We start from the raw sequence: 13001 nt of genomic DNA on the forward strand, positions 1-13001 counted from the left end.
TCACTGTATCTCAGTACATGTGACAATAATAAACCAATGGCAATACTTTATGGCTCAATGACTTCTTTCAGGGTGACATTCACGGAGGTATTCTCCTCCGATGATCTGCCTGAGCTGGATTAATTTGTTATGCTTAAGGACCCTGTTTTACTGGAATACAAGAATGGGAGAAGGGTAGGCCTCAACCCTTTGAGTCTGCCCTGCTAAGAAATGGGAGCGAGGGTAGGCCTCGGCCCCTCAGATCTGATCTGTTATGAAATGGGAGCAAGGGTAGGCCTCAGCCCCTCAGGTCTGCCCTGCTAAGAAATGGGAGCAAGGGTAGGCCTCAGCCCCTCAGGTCTGCCCTGCTAAGAAATGGAAGCAAGGGTAGGCCTCAGCCCCTCAGGTCTGCCCCGCTAAGAAATGGGAGCAAGGGTAGGCCTCAGCCCCTCAGGTCTGCCCCGCTAAGAAATGGGAACAAGGGTAGGCCTCAGCCCCTCAGGTCTGCCCTGCTAAGAAATGGAAGCAAGGGTGGGCCTCAGCCCCTCAGGTCTGCCCCGCTAAGAAATGGGAGCAAGGGTAGGCCTCAGCCCCTCAGGTCTGCCCCGCTAAGAAATGGGAGCAAGGGTAGGCCTCAGCCCCTCAGGTCTGCCCTGCTAAGAAATGGAAGCAAGGGTGGGCCTCAGCCCCTCAGGTCTGCCCTGCTAAGAAATGGAAGCAAGGGTGGGCCTCAGCCCCTCAGGTCTGCCCCGCTAAGAAATGGAAGCAAGGCTAGGCCTCAGCCCCTCAGGTCTGCCCTGCTGTTCAATATGGTTATTTATTTTAACATCATTTTTTTCACTATCCTATCCATATATCATTACATTTCCTCATTATCCAGAAATGAGCTAATCTGCTTTTTCAGTTCAGTTAATAACTGTGCCCCACAGCCCCCCGAAGGAGAGAATTCCAAAGACTGAAGGACAGCGCAGTAGTGTAGCAGTTAGCAGAATAGTTTACAACACCAGTGATCAGTGATCGGGGTTCAACTTCAGCCGTTGTCTATAAGGAGCTTATACATTTTTCACATAAATGTGTAGATTTCCTCCCATGAGCTCCAGTTTCCTCCCATATTCCAAATATGTGCAGGTTAGTAAGTTGTAGGCATACTGTGTTAGCACCAGAAGCATGGTGATACTTGTGTGTTGTCCATTGCACAATCCTTGCACTGTGTTGCACATTGGCACAAATCAGTGAATTTCACTGTACGTTTTGATATTTCAATGTATGAGACAAATAAAGCTAATCTTCAAGAAAGACTTGTTAAAGAAAGATCTTTAAGATATTTTTCTCCTCACAGTTTTGAGGTTGTGACCTCTAATTCTAAATACCTCAAGCAAGGGGGGGGGGGCACCTTCCTTCCATCTACCCTCTTCAATCCTGTAAGGATTTTATATATTTCAGTGAAAATTCAGTATTCAATCCCCCTCACTATAAAAAGCCAACAGATGTCTGAAAAGCAGAAAACATCAGATGCTATAAGGCCAAAATAAGAGCTGGAAATACCTAGTAGGTCAGGCGGAGTCCGCAGAGAGAGAAAAAGTGTTAAGGTTTCAGTTCAAGAAACTTTCATCAGAACGGAGAATATTTAGAAAACAGGAACACAAGTGATTTTGCAGATGCTAGAAATCCAGAGTAACAAACACAAAATTTTGGGGGAACTCGACATATCATGCAGCATCTATGGAGGGGAGTAAAGAGTAAAGAGGACTGTTCTAGAAAGCAGGCATGTTCTTGTTGCAGAGAATGGAAAGAGCTGGGCAGAACAAATATCTGTGATACAATGGAGACAGGAGGACCCGGATGACATCGATTAAGATTAAGATTAGTTTTATCTGTCACATGTATATCAAAACATACAGCGAAATGTACTGTCTTACATACACATAGTCTAAGGTTTGTGCCGGGGGCAGCCTGCAAATGTTGCCACACTTCCGGTGTCAACATAGCAAGCCCACAACTTACTAACTAACCCACGTGCCTTTGGAATGTGGGAGGAAACTGGAGCATCAGGAGGAAATCCACACAGTCATGGGGAGAACATAGAAACTTCTCACAGGCATCAGTGGGAATTGAACCCTGACTGGTGCTCGTTGGCGCTGTCAAGCAAATGTGCTAACCGCCACATTATTATGCCGATTATTTCCAACGGTGATGAAGGCTTAATATCAGGGGCAAATCTGACTAAAGAGGTGTGAATAGAGGGATAAAACCTGGGAGAGGAGCATATATGCAACGCTGGAAATGTTTATTTAATGTGTATGTGGTATCTGACCAAAAAGTAGACTGATTCTGGAATGGATGAGACTCCCATTCTAGAATTCTTGATTGAAGTGTGCAAGGTGATAAGAGGCATAGATTGAGTGGACAGCCATAGAGTTTATCCCTGGACGTAAAAGGCTAATAGTAGGGGACATAATTTTAAGGTGATTGGAGTAAAATATAAGGGGATATCAGAGGTAGGTCTTTTTTTTACACAGAGAGTATTGGGTGCATGGAACACGCTGCCAAAGGTGATAGTAGAGGCAGATACATTAGGAACATTTAAGAAACTCTTAGATAGGCACACGGATGATAGAAAAATTAAGGCTGTGTAGAAGGGAAGGGTTAAATTGATTTTAGAGTAGGTTAAAAGGTCAGGACAACATTGTGGGCTGAAGGGCCTGTACTGTGCTGTAATGTTCTATGTTCCCACTTTGGACCAGGTCTTCCATTAGAAAGATCCCACCCATCTCCATTGGCTTCCAGTGACATAGCAAGCCCACAACTTACTAAGTCTAACCCATATGCCTTTGGAATGTGGGAGGAAACTGGAGCATCAGGAGGAAATCAGAAATTGACTTCTCAGTCCTAAATCTTAGTTTGGCTCGTGCTCTGTATAATATGTTGCCTCAGCAGTTTCTACCAGGGTACACCACCGCAGTTCATCAAGAATCATTAGATAGCAACTTTCAAACCCACATCCTCTGCCAGCTAGTAGGGCAAGGGTAGCAAAAACATGCGTAAATACCAAGGAAGTTGTCCTCATACACCTCACACCATGCTGATTCAGAAACATATCTGAACTCCTTCACCGGCGCTGGGTCAGAAACCCAGACCTCCCACCCTTAGACTGCAATACAGCTTTGTGCCATTAGGCCCATCAAGTCAGTTCCGCACTCTGGCTATACCTACACCTCAAGGACTGTATCAATTCAAGAAGGCAACTCCTCATCTCTTTCTCAGGGGCAACTATGGAGAGGCAATTAAACATTGTACATGAATAGATAGAGCATGGAAAATCCCCAGACTGGGTCAAAGACCTGTCTGCAGTGGAGTTTATGTAGTGAATAATCATTAACTTGAATTCAGCCAGACATGAGCAGAGGCCACTGTCTGTTCCCTATTAACCACCCTTCCCTGCTGTTTATAGTATCGCTCGGTTTATGAATTCATTTCAATGTTTTTCCCTCGCTATCTGAGAATTTCACAATAGAGGAAAGAATGTCTTCCTCCATAATACAATCTTTAGAGACATTAGCCTGTCAGGAAGTGAAGGCATACAAGAAGCAAATGTACAGAGAACTAAGAGAACAAATGTTTAAATAGCTCAGAACAGAGAGAGCTATTGTCTGTCCAATCAGTATTCCCAATGCCTCTAAGTATTATGTTTCACTGTGATTTAAAAGTGTTAATCATTTCAGGAAACATCCTACCTTCACCAGTATGTTAAATGTCACAGTTATCTGTGGAAGGAAATAACTTACTATTGTTTCTTAATAAATAAAAGCTGACCATGGAGTTGAGGGGTGGATTTTCTGAACTCAACTTTTTGATTTATTGATTTGCTCGTAAAACAAACAATTCTTTTTAGTACAATTAATGTATACTGGTAACAAAGCAGTGTACATTGCTTGTTGTGTTCTGTGATTGTTCTGAATCTTGAATCTGGAATCAGTCGACAAGTCAGTAAGTGTGGAAAGCATTTTCTGTTTTTATTTCAGATTTCCAGCATCTGCAGGCTTGCTGATTCTTGTTTACTGTCTTTAAGCTTCTATATCCATCTGACCTCTGCGTTCAGCTTGTTTCCCCAAGCATAGCTGTTGTAGTAAGTCTCTAGGTATGGTACTAGGATCCTCTCTGGGAAAATAACTACAGTAAATTCCGGACTATAAGCCGCTACTTTTTTCCCACGCTTTGAACACTGCGGCCTATACTACGGTGCGGCTATTGCATGTTTTTTTTTCATGCCGCCAAAAACATTTTGCCTCGTAACAGTAGACCAATAAAATTGATGAGTAGTTCACAGAGGTCCAATGAAATTGTACGATAAATCAAGCGCACTTTCACAATTAAATTATTATAAATCAGTCATTTGTACTCACCCTCATCAACATGGAAAACACTCGAAGAAAAGCATATGATGCAGCTTTTAAGTTAAAGGCGATCAATCTGGCGGATGAAGAAGGAAATCGAGCTGCTGCACATAATCTTGGCATAAATGAATCGATGGTGAGACGGTGGAGACGCCAGCGTGAAGAACTGAATCAATGCAAAAAGACGACAAAAGCTTTCAGAGGTAATCATAGCAGATGGCCCGAACTTGAAAACTTTCTTGAAAACTGGGTTAACACACAGAGAGCAAGCGGCCGCGGTGCTTCCACCGTGCAGATCAGACTGAAGGCTAAAGCAATCGCCACCAAAATGAAAATCGAAGATTTTAGAGGTGGGCCAACGTGGTGTTTTAGATTTATGAGACGAAAAGGCCTGTCCGTCAGGGTACGCACGACTCTGTGTCAGCAGCTCCCTCCCGACCACGAGGAAAAGCTTGCTAACTTCCGCACGTTCACTCAAACAAAGATAGCGGAGAATTCCATCGGGCCAGATGATATCATAAATATGGATGAAGTACCTTTGACATTTGACCTGCCTCTCACTCGGACTGTTAATAAAAAAGGTGACTCGTCCATCACACTGAAAACAAGTGGCCATGAGAGAACGCATTTTACTTGTGTTCTGAGGTGCACAGCATCCGGACTAAAGCTTCCACCGATGGTGATTTTTTAAGCGGCTGACAATGAAAGTTCAGTGAAAGCTGCCATCAAGAGTACAAACTCAATTCCAGCTGTGATTCCTGGGGGCACCACGAAGTATTTGCAGCCACTGGACATCAGCGTGAACCGGGCATTTAAAGTGGCGCTGCGCGTTGAGTGGGAGGCTTGGATGACGAGCGGCGAGAAATCCTTTACCAAAACAGGACGCATGCGAAGAGCATCTTTAACTCAAGTCTGCCAGTGGATCCTAAATGCGTGGAGCCGTGTCACAACATCCACCATCACCAGCGGGTTTCGAAAGGCTGGACTGCTGCGTGATGAAGAGGACTGCGTGCGCTCAAGTGAGAGCGACAACGAAGAGACTGAAATGAATGACGAGATCCTGAGGTTTTATTCAATTCGGACACTGAAGAAGAGGACTTTGATGGTTTTAGTGCGCAGGAGGAAGATGAAGAAGGCGATCAATAACTTTTCCTGGTAGGCTGCTGTATATATATTTTTTTTACCAGTCGTTAGGAGATATTGGAATGTTGTTCGTGCACTGTTCAGTAAAAAAGTATACGCAACGTAATTTGTGTGTTACCGATACGTATGTATATTTAAAAGTAGCTGTGTTACAGGCACTGTTTGGAAAAAAGCATTTGCAATATATATTTGTTTATGTTACCATACGGATTTAATTAAAAGTTAAAAAATCCTCATGTGTAATATCTTTCTGTGTAAATATCTCATATTACAACGTGGGACACCTACGGCTTAAAATCCGGTGCGGCTTGTACAAGTACAAAATTGATTTTCTTTCTAAAATTAGAATGTGCGGCTTTTAATCAGGTGCGCTCTGTAGTCCGGAATCTACGGTAAGTAACGTCGAAGCTGACACTCAGCCCTGTAAAAATGAACAGAAGTTTGGTCTAAGAGGTTGAAGTAAAGGTCCTCAATGAGGAAAGCAAGTTAAATAGCCTTCGTTGTTCATCAAGGGAATTCCAGAACTTATATCTTCGGCCTTGATCCCTCCTAATCCTTTGCTCGCTTCCTAAACTCTCTTTAATTATTTAGTTCTTAACCCTCACCTCAAATTGCCATCCCATCACTGGAAGCACTTGATCAGACAGGGAAGTGCGTTGATGGGCAAGACATCAGGACTGGTGCAATGGTCATGCAGAGTTACAGTCTGGAAAGAATTATAAATATTGAATCAGACAGCGTCGAAACATGCCCTTTGGCACAGAGAGTCTATTTTGAAAGATCTGGATCACTTTATATATCACAAGCACGTTGGGACACAGAGGCAAATGCTTCACTTGCATCAAATCGACTCTGCGAGGATCATGCTGAGCTGCCCACGCGTGTTGCCATGTTTCCGGAGCCAAAATTGCATGCCCATAATTCACTAACCCTAACCATGCATCTTTGGAATGGGAGAGGAAGAAGCCCACTCAGTTATGAAGAGAATTTACCATCTCTGTACAGGCAGCGACAGGAATTGAACCCCGATCAGTGATTGCTGTCACTGTAAAGCGATGTGCTAACCGTTCATTATGCTGCTGCGCTTTCCTAGCCAACTGTCCATCTATACCCATCCTTTATTAATCCCATTTAAAAAAAATTCTTTCTGTATTCTCTACAACTCTCTCCTAGATTCTACCCCTCACCTACACACCAGAGAGAATATATGGCGACCTGTAAACTATCAACCTGCACATCTATTGGACTGTGGGCAGAAACTGGAGCACCCAGAGGAAATGTAATGTCACAGTCCCAATCATCAATCCCCTATCTTTCTCCGAATTTCCTTTGATTGTGCCATGGTTCCGACTGTTAATTTCCCATTTGCTTCTAATTCTCTTTGATGACAGCACACCTTGTTTAAATCAAGACCTGCAGCATAAGAACCCGGCGTTACATCCACTAGTCGCCAGATCATTGGTTCTGCCTGTGTGGTAATTAACGTTTCCCAGCTGCTTAGGACCGTGTGTTCTAAGTTTTGCTCCACTTTCAAGGTTTATCTATGAAACTCAGTCTCTCCATGTCCAGGCTCCGTGTCAAGCTCCGTTTGTTGTTCAACATTCACGTCCGCGTAAGCATTCTAACTCATTCTCCATGCCTCGGTCCTGCACTTCATTCGCTTCATTCGCTCATTGCACCAGAACGGTCTGTCCACAATGGACCCAGCGGACACGAATACCCTGCAACAAGCCCTCGCCAGCCGGGGCTCCGTACTGGGTCTGCACAATCGACTTCTCCGGGATGTCATGGAGAACCTCCGTTCCCTGTCTACTAACGTAACAAAGATTGGTGAACAGGTGGACCCTGCATCCACTCATCTGACCCCATCCACTCCTGGAGCTCTGACCCAGACAGCCTGTAGTGGCAACCCTCTATGTGTCAGCAACACCCCCGCCCAGACAGCCACACGTACCTGAACCAGAGCACTACGCTGGGGATGTGGGGAAGTGCCGAGCCTTCCTTCCGCATTGCTCCTTGGTGTTCGAACTGCAGTCATCCACGTACTCTATAGATAAGTCAAAGATAGGTTATACTATGGGGTTGTTGCGGGGAAGTGCCTTAGCATGGGCTACAGCAGTCTGGGATAATCAACCGGATATCTGCTCCTCTTTCCCCACCTTTATCACGGAAATGAGTAAGTTCTATGACCACCCCGTCCGCGGTAAAGACGCCGCTAAGCGTATACTCACTTTCGGTCAGGGCTCACGCAGTGTCGCCAGATACTCTGTGGCGTTCCAGACATTAGCGGTCGACTCGGAGGTGGAACGACCAGGCACTCTAAGAGGTATTTCTGAATGGTCTCTGCGACAGGGTGAAAGACGAGTTGGTGGCAAGAGATGATACTGACAGCCTGGACTCCTTGATCTCCCTAGCCACCAAGTTGGATAATCGTCTCTGAGAATGCCATGGAGAAAGAACTGGACGTCGACCGCCTTTGGCCACTCCTTAGCACTCAATACTGTCTCACACCAGAACAAGCCTCTCATCTCCTCCTGCCCCTAGAGTAGCTGCCAGCCTGGCTGTTTCCACCGCCCTGGGAGAGAAACCCATGCAGCTGGAACGGAACCATCTTTGTCCTACAGAGTGACTCCGGAGATTGGGAGCGGGGGAGTATCTTTATTGCAGCCGGTCAGGCCACTCCCATGCTACCTGTTCCCTTCGGCCAAAATGGAAGGCTCACCAGTAGAAAGGGGGATCCTGGTGAGCCAGACAACATTCCCTTCTGTCCTCCAAACACGGATGCAGATCCCGGCTACTTTCCGTTACAACTAACAGTCCCTGCCTCTGTCAGCTTTAGTGGACTCAGGTGCTGAGGGAAACTTTTTGGATGAAAACATAGCTTCCCAGGCCAGAATTCCTCGGGAGCCGTAGAGTAGCCCTCTGGAAGCCCGGGCACTGGACGGTAGACTTCCGGCCTGGGTCACACACTGCACACCACCCCAGTCTCTTACTCTCTCTGGAAGCCCGGGCACTGGACGGTAGACTTCCGGCCTGGGTCACACACTGCACACCACCCCAGTCTCTTACTCTCTCTGGAAGCCCGGGCACTGGACGGTAGACTTCCGGCCTGGGTCACACACTGCACACCACCCCAGTCTCTTACTCTCTCTGGAAGCCCGGGCACTGGACGGTAGACTTCCGGCCTGGGTCACACACTGCACACCACCCCAGTCTCTTACTCTCTCTGGAAGCCCGGCCACTGGACGGTAGACTTCTGGCCTGGGTCACACACTGCACACCACCCCAGTCTCTTACTCTCTCTGGGAACCATTGGGAACAGGTACGATTTAACCTAATTTCCTCTCCTCAAACTCCTATAGTTCTTGGGCACCCCTGGTTAAGCCGCCATAATCCCCACATTGACTGGTCCACCTGGAAGATAGTCAGCTGGAGTCCGTTCTGTCACTCCACTTGTCGACAATCGGCCCTCCCCCCCTGTGAAAGTCACCGCGACCTCGTCCGCCTCTGAAACCCCTGACTTCCTGACTTATCCAAGGTTCCAGCAGAGTGTCATGATCTGGGAGAAGTGTTTGGCAAACATTCGGCTCTTTCCCTGTCTCCACACCAACCTTACGATTGTGCAATTGACCTTCTCCCCAGCTCCCCTCTACCCACTAATCGGCTGTATAACTTGTCCCGGCCAGAGAGGGAAGCAATGGAGGCTTACGTAAATGACTCTCTCATGGTGGGCATTATCCAGCCCTCATCTTCCCTTGTAGGCACAGGTTTCTTCTTTGTGGGGAAGAAAGACAGCTCACTGAGCCCCTGCATTAACTGCTGGGGCCTGAATAGCATAACCGTAAAGAACAAATATCCACTGCCCCTTATCAACTCTGCTTTCGAACCCCTTCATGGAGCCACTATCTTCTCTAAGTTGGACCTACAAAGTGCCTACCACCTGGTCAGGATAAGGGAGGGAGATGAGTGGAAAACAGCTTTTAACACCCCTCTCGGTCACTTTGACTACTTGGTCATGCCATTCGGTCCCACCAATGCCCTCGCTGTCTTCCAAGCCCTGATAAATGATGTCCTTAGGGCCTTTGTTAACCGTTTCATTTTTGTTTATTTGGACGACATCTTAATCTTCTCCCTCATTTTTCAGGAACACATCCACCATGTCTGACAGGTTCTGCAGAGACTTTGGGAGAACAAGCTACTGGTGAAGACTGAGTGCTTCATGTCCCTTCTGTCAGTTTCTGAGGGTACATCATCGGGAGCGGGCAAGGGAGGGCGGATCCCGAAAAGATCCAGGCGGTGACGGTGTGGCCAAAACTCACAACACTCGAGCAACTCCAGCGATTTCTGGGGTTTGCAAACTTTTATCATCGCTTCATCAGGGATTTCAGCCGGGTGGCAGCACCCCTTACTCGACTCACCTCTCCTGCAACCCCTTTTCACTGGGACCCTGAAACGGACTCACCCCTCTCAGAGCTGAAGAGGCGTTTCACCTCCGCTCCCATCTTGGTCCAATTCATTGTGGAAGTCGACGCCTCTGGGGTCCTCTCCCAACGCTCTGGCCCAGACCAAAAACTCCATCCTTGCACCTTCTTTTCTCACTGGCTGTCCCCTGCCGAACGGAACTACGACGTAGGGAACCGGGAGTTACTGGCCGTCAAATTCGCTTTGGAGGAGTGGAGGCACTGGCTGGAGGGAGCAGAACATCCATTCATCATCTGGACTGATCACCAGAACCTCGCATACATCCAAACCACCAAATGCCTGAATTCCCGCCACGCCCGTTGGGCATTATTTTTTGGCCGTTTCAGATTCACACTCATCTATCGTCCGGAGTCCAAGAACGGGAAGACCGATGCTCTCTCCCGTGAATCAGTCCCGAAGGAGGGCCTTCCAAACCCCGAGACCATCCTTCCACCATCCTGTGTGGTGGCTGCCCTCACCTGGGGGATCGAATCCATAGTCAAAGAGGCAACGTGACCCAGGCAACGGGCCCCCAATCGCCTCTTCGTGCCTGACTCCGTTCTTACTCAGGTTCACCAGTGAGGGCACACTTCTCATTTCACCAACCATCCCAGGATCGAACGGGCACAGTCCCTTCTGAAGAGTTATTTCTGGTGGCCCTCTATGGACGCTGACACCTGTTCCTTTGTCACTGCCTGTTGTGTTTGTGCCCGTAGAAAAGTCTCCCACTGACCACCTGCTGGGTTGATTCGTCCCCTACCTGTTCCTACCCACCCTTGGTCTCACATTGCTCTGGATTTCATTACTGGACTACCCCCTTCAAATGGGAACACTGCCGTACTCACCGTGGTGGGCCGCTGCTCCAAAGCTGTGCACTTCGTAGCCCTTCCCAAACTCCCTACAGCTCGTGAGACAGCCGACCTCCTTGTTCATCACGTCTTCCGCCTCCATTGAATTCCCTCTGACATTAATTCTGACCGGGGCCCCCAATTCAGCTCTCAAGTCTGGAGATCCTTCTGTCAAGCCCTTGGAGCCTTGGTAAACCTGTCATCCGGCATTCATCCGCAAGCTAATGTGCAAACAGAACGAGCGAACCACGATTTGGAAGCAGCCCTGGGCTGCATAACCGCCAACAACCCGTCATCCTGCAGCACCCATCTTGTCTGGGTCAAGCACACCCACAACTCCATGGTCAGCACCGCCACTGCCAGAATGTCTCCCTTCAAATGCTCCCTCTGATTCCCGCACATCTCCACCAGTGCCGCTAGATCTGGAAGGATGCACGCGCGGCCCTGCTCAGCCGACTGCAATTGGAGGATTGCCGATCGCCATCGAATTTCTGCACCAAATTATTGGCCTGGGCAGAAGGTTTGGCACTATTCAAAAGACATCCCCATCAAGAAGGAACCCAAGAAACTCATCCTTCGCTACCTGGGACCATTCAAGATTGAGAGCGTTACCAACCCCTCGGTGGTCAGACTCAAACTGCCCGGATCCATGCACATTCCTCCCACGTTCCACGTCTCCCAATTGAAACCTGTGTCTGTCAGCCCTTTGTGCCCTCCTGCTGAATCCCCTCCACCCACCCGGGTCATTGACGACCACCCAGCGAATACCGGATATGCGCCGTCGAGGCAGAGGCCTCCAGTACCTGGTCGATTGGGAGGGATACAGAGGAACGCTCCTGGATTCCCCGCTCCTTCATCCTGGACCCTTCCATGATTTCCATCGACCAATCCAGACAAGCCTGGTGGTTCGCCTGGAGGCTCCCATTGGGGGGCTGCTGTCATGGTCCTGATCATTAATTCTCTATCTTTGTCCTAATTTTCTTTGATTGTGCACGGTTCTGACCATTAATTTCCCATTTGCTTCTAATTCTCTTTGATGACGACACAGCTGGTTTCCATCAAGGCCTGCAGCATAAGAACCCGGCGTTACAACCACTAGTCACCAGATCGTTGGTTTTGCCTGTGTGGTGATTAACGTTTCCCAGCCACTTAGGACCACGTGTTCTAAGAGCTCCATTTTCAAGGTTTACCTATGAAACTCAGACTCTCCGTGTCCAGGCTCCGTGTCAAGATCCCTCCTGTTTGCTGTTCAACATTCACGTCAGCGTAAGCATTTTAACTCATTCTCCATGCCTGTGTCCTGCACTTGGGTTCACTTCATTCGCTCATTGCAATCCCTGCACTGTCACAGTGAGAATTTATAAACTTTGTTCAGGCAGCAAGTGAATTAAATCCGATCAGTGTTCACTGTCACAGTACAGCAGTGCACTAACTATACTTCTGTGCTGCTACGTAAAACTATCAATTAACAACTGTCCTTTGTTAATCTTCATTAACTGGTTAGTCTTTGATTTATTAACCACTTGTGGCCCACCTTCATGAGTCCCTCATTAATCCCCTCAACCACTCCCACTCCTGAATGTTCCCTCGCTCCTGAAACACTCCTCACCCCTTCATCTCTTCACTATCCCCCCAATAACATCCATTCCACAAACCCTGCACTTTACTCCGCTCCATCCCATTCAGGCCCACTCGATTCCTCCAATGTAGATGGAGCTGGTATAGTATAAATGAGATGGTGGTCAAGGAATGGTTGTAAATCAATGAGTGCAAATGGATGGCTTTAATTGGAATAGTGGTGATGGGGGTTGGCTGTGAATGGGATGAGGGTGATGTGTTAGGTGTGAATGGGATGGTGATGGGTTCCGAATGAATGGGGTGGGGTGATGGGTTGGCTGTGAATGGGATGGTGATGTGTTAGGTGTGTATGGGGTGGGGTGATGGGTTGGGTGTAAATGGGATGGGGTGATTGCTGTGTGTCTATAGGTCAGGTAATGAATCAGGGTATCCATCCCCATCACAGATTGGGCATTTCGCCCCGGGGCTTTGTCCTGTTTAGTGCTCACTTCCTAAAACCTCTACCTGAACACATGGTTTCCTTCAACGCGAGTTGTCATGAGGGTGGTGAAATGTGTTTCTGATGAGCAATTGTGTGTTTCATCAGGCCTCTGCTCTT

The 13001-nt window shown here is 47.7% G+C and overlaps 1 long non-coding RNA gene across 5 annotated transcripts in view; it reads right to left on the bottom strand.

The window, feature by feature from the left end:
• LOC132398352 (uncharacterized) overlaps positions 1-12667 on the bottom strand; it is a 76437-nt gene extending 63770 nt beyond the window's left edge. For 2 of the 5 annotated variants that reach the window (XR_009513623.1, XR_009513624.1), the window contains exons 1-3: positions 11629-12667; positions 9979-10202; positions 7471-7563 (exon numbers count right to left, since the gene is read on the bottom strand). This is a non-coding gene — a long non-coding RNA (uncharacterized LOC132398352). Of the gene's footprint in view, positions 1-6121; positions 6223-7470; positions 7564-9978; positions 10203-11628 lie in introns of all 5 variants that reach the window. The other 3 variants (XR_009513626.1, XR_009513627.1, XR_009513625.1) reach the window with 2 other exon arrangements.
• Positions 12668-13001: the final 334 nt, after the last annotated feature.

The sequence above is a fragment of the Hypanus sabinus genome, chromosome 8 (genome assembly GCF_030144855.1).
Source record: "Hypanus sabinus isolate sHypSab1 chromosome 8, sHypSab1.hap1, whole genome shotgun sequence".
In the NCBI taxonomy this organism is placed as follows: domain Eukaryota; kingdom Metazoa; phylum Chordata; class Chondrichthyes; order Myliobatiformes; family Dasyatidae; genus Hypanus; species Hypanus sabinus.